Genomic DNA, 3,469 nt, shown 5'->3' on the forward strand with positions numbered 1-3,469 from the left:
TTCATTGTTTGCTTGTGATATTTTGAGCATCTAAATTACAACTATGACTTCCAAATCGACATTTAGTATTAGCTCACGGGTACTTAACAAATATCGAACTAGGCTTCTTGGTGATAATGTGTAAGCCTTGATATGTACTAAAAATTGGTTACTAGGATTTGATGAGCAAGGAAAATAATGTGTAATAATTGTTGTCTTTTAATCACTTAACTTGAGTTGATTCTAATATTTATTATCGTTTTGAGTTTTAGGAAAAGAATATGAAGATGTGGAGATGGAGAAGACTCAAGTTACTTTAAATATGAAATCATTTGTTATTGGAGATGTTTAAGTTTCATATTTTAGATTTATTGCTTGAATTTTCTTTTGTTAAGACATTATTTATTTTATTGATGTAATTGACTAATTGTTGATATTTTATTTACATTTGTGTTGAACTTAATTTGATTGTATTGCATTTTTATTGAAATTGAAATTCTTTTAAAACTAGGCCCGCGGACCGGCCCGTTTGACCCGCGGGGTCCGCATGACGGGGGCAGACCAATTTATTAGGTCTGTATAAGAATGCGGGGCGGGCTGGCCCGATCCACTGTCAATGCAGGCTTATGCGGGCGGGCCTTATGCAGGGCGGGCCGGCCCGCTTACCCACCCCTAGGCATATCGGCTAACTGACATATAAGGAAACGAGCAAAGCATAAGCATAGAGTAGACACAAGGTATTTAAAGAAATACTACCCGGGCATGTGGAAAAATGTAAAATAAAACTAATGTTTAGGTAGCCACAGGCCAACCACCATAAGTGATCTATAGACTAAAGGCTAAGTGAATATAGCATTGAAATGATCTTATTGTGCTTGTTCAAAGTAATTATCAAAGTATCTATTAGAACAACTAAGTAAGGCAAAAACAAAGCATTTTTGGTGCTAAATTATTTGGGTCTTGTGGATTTTGGGTCGGATGACTAATAAGGTTAGCTTATTTTGGCTTTAATATATCTCCACATCTTGGGTTTGTCAAACGTATGAATCAAACAAACTCTAATATGGATTCACACGATTTATATGATATTATGACTTGGGTTATTATTATTGGTAGTGGGATTAAAAGCCTAAGCATATTTTTTTGGTTGATTCGGATAAGATGATATCATCTAATCAATATAGAAAATTGAGACAACCATTTTAGCTTATAACCGATTTGGGACCAACCGATCAAGTTAGTTGATTGGGCCAAACATGATAGTTGATGGTAAATAGTTTATAGTCAACCTAAAATTAGTGGGACTAATGAATTATGATTAGTTAGTTTGGTTTGATGATCCAATGGTTTAAAAAGACCTAAATTGTGTGAACACATAAGACATAAATTGAAAAAAGGAGCAATAATGTTATAGGGTCATAGGCATTCCCTAAAATATAAGTGGTTATGGAAGATAATAACTCTTTTTTATAATATATTTTGAATTTAAAAGTTGTTTTAGAGAAAATAGGCAACACAACTTAGAAACACCCCCAAAATCTACCTGAAGCAGCTGACCCTCATATAGGTCAAGCTGTTATACATGGAATGCATAATAGATAGATTAAGAAGTCTCTCAATGGGTGTAGCCAGTAATTAGAAATTAACAATGACATATCATATGAGAATGAGAATATTAAATTTAAACCGTATAATCATATATAATAAGTTAAGATTTAATATCATTTAACTATTTAAAATCTTACATCACATTGAATTTTGATCTTATATGATCCAAATTTAATCATTTCACTTTAATAAGATACTTTTTTTCATATGTCTAATTCTTAATAAGGTAGGAGAAAGGAAAAAGAAAATAAGAGTCGAGCAATTAAGAAAAACATTGATAAGATTGGAAATCTTATCACTCTAGATATACATCTCTAAGTCTAACCTTGTCAATAATGTTACCAACAAAGGATTGGAATTCAATCCAAAAAAACACATTTTTTTGGTTTTTTTTTAAGAGGAGCACATTTTTATTTGTTATTGTACCCAATCCATTTGGGTTATATATAATCATTTTTTATTCCACATGTACATGAAACACAAATAATTGAGAATGATGCGTAGAATATTTCTTAGTAGTACATTTTTAATAACTATTTCAAACTTTATTAGATATTATTTATATTTTTTTATAGGATATCATTTATATTTAATAAGTATTTATAAAGTGATAAAAAATATTAACAAGTTTTAAAATTGGGCCTAAACATGTTTTTGGTCCTATAAAATGGACATATTTTGATTTTGACTTTTATAAAATATTTTTTTTTGTTATCTTCCTTTTAAAATTTAAAATTATTTATTATAGTTCCCGTAAAATGAATGAATTTTAGTTTGTTACTGTAAAATATTTTTCTTTGATGTTAATCCCCCAAAAATCAAAAATTATTATTTTTGGTCCTTTAAGTTAAATTACATCTGTGTAGTGAGTGATAGGCTAATAGTTTGTTACTGTAAAATATTTTTCTTTGATGTTAATCCCCCAAAATCTAAAATTAATTTTGTTTCTCTAAGTTTAATTTTTTTTATGTTGATCCTATAAAAAAGTGACTATTAAACAAAAATTTTCATTCTATCAATTATCGCACAAAGTTAATAAACTAAAATTTTGTTTAATACTCCCTCTTTAAAGAATCAACATAAAATTTTTTAAAAATAAATATTTATTTAAGTACAAATTTGCCTTGAGGATTTTTTTATTTTAATCTTAATGTTGAATTTTATAAGAATCATATTTATATCAATTAAAAGCAATTCATCAATTGATAATTTAAAGGAATTGATAGAGTGGATTAAGATAAAATTTCACATCTATCAGGTCACAAATTTAAACTTTCAATGTCTAAAGAAAATGTTTGGATCTATAGAAAATATTACTTTAAAAACTAAATGACTAGTCGATTTGACCTGTTCGATTGAGAATCAATTTGGTAACCTATCCATTAAGTAAAAACAACTAGCACTTTTCAAATTTAGTGAGAATAAAAAAAGAACAGATGAAGCCAATCTAAAATTAATGGGAACTTATGCACAAATTCAATCCAAAAATTGTTATTTTTCATCTTTTTTCGAATTTTTATTACAATCATGCATGAGTATTATTTCTTCTAATAACCTTATTCTTGAACATTCTTATAACAAATTGCTGTTCTCACACTCTTGCAAACAATAATCCACCACATTGATCACAATACCACAGCATCTATTAGGTAAAGTCAATTATAAAAAAGAATGTAAAAATATAATTAAAGCAATTATAAACAATAAATATAAAACATTAAAAATAGACCAATATTGTAAGAGAATAAATACCAATGTTGATGTTAATCGACTTGTTCACACCACAACCAGTAATACAATAGTAAGCATTGGTGGATTTTTTAGGATATTTTGCAACACAAATAACAAAACATAATGAGTACACAAGATTATATGCTAAATA

Source organism: Glycine max, chromosome 12, assembly GCF_000004515.6.
Source record: "Glycine max cultivar Williams 82 chromosome 12, Glycine_max_v4.0, whole genome shotgun sequence".
Taxonomy (NCBI): domain Eukaryota; kingdom Viridiplantae; phylum Streptophyta; class Magnoliopsida; order Fabales; family Fabaceae; genus Glycine; species Glycine max.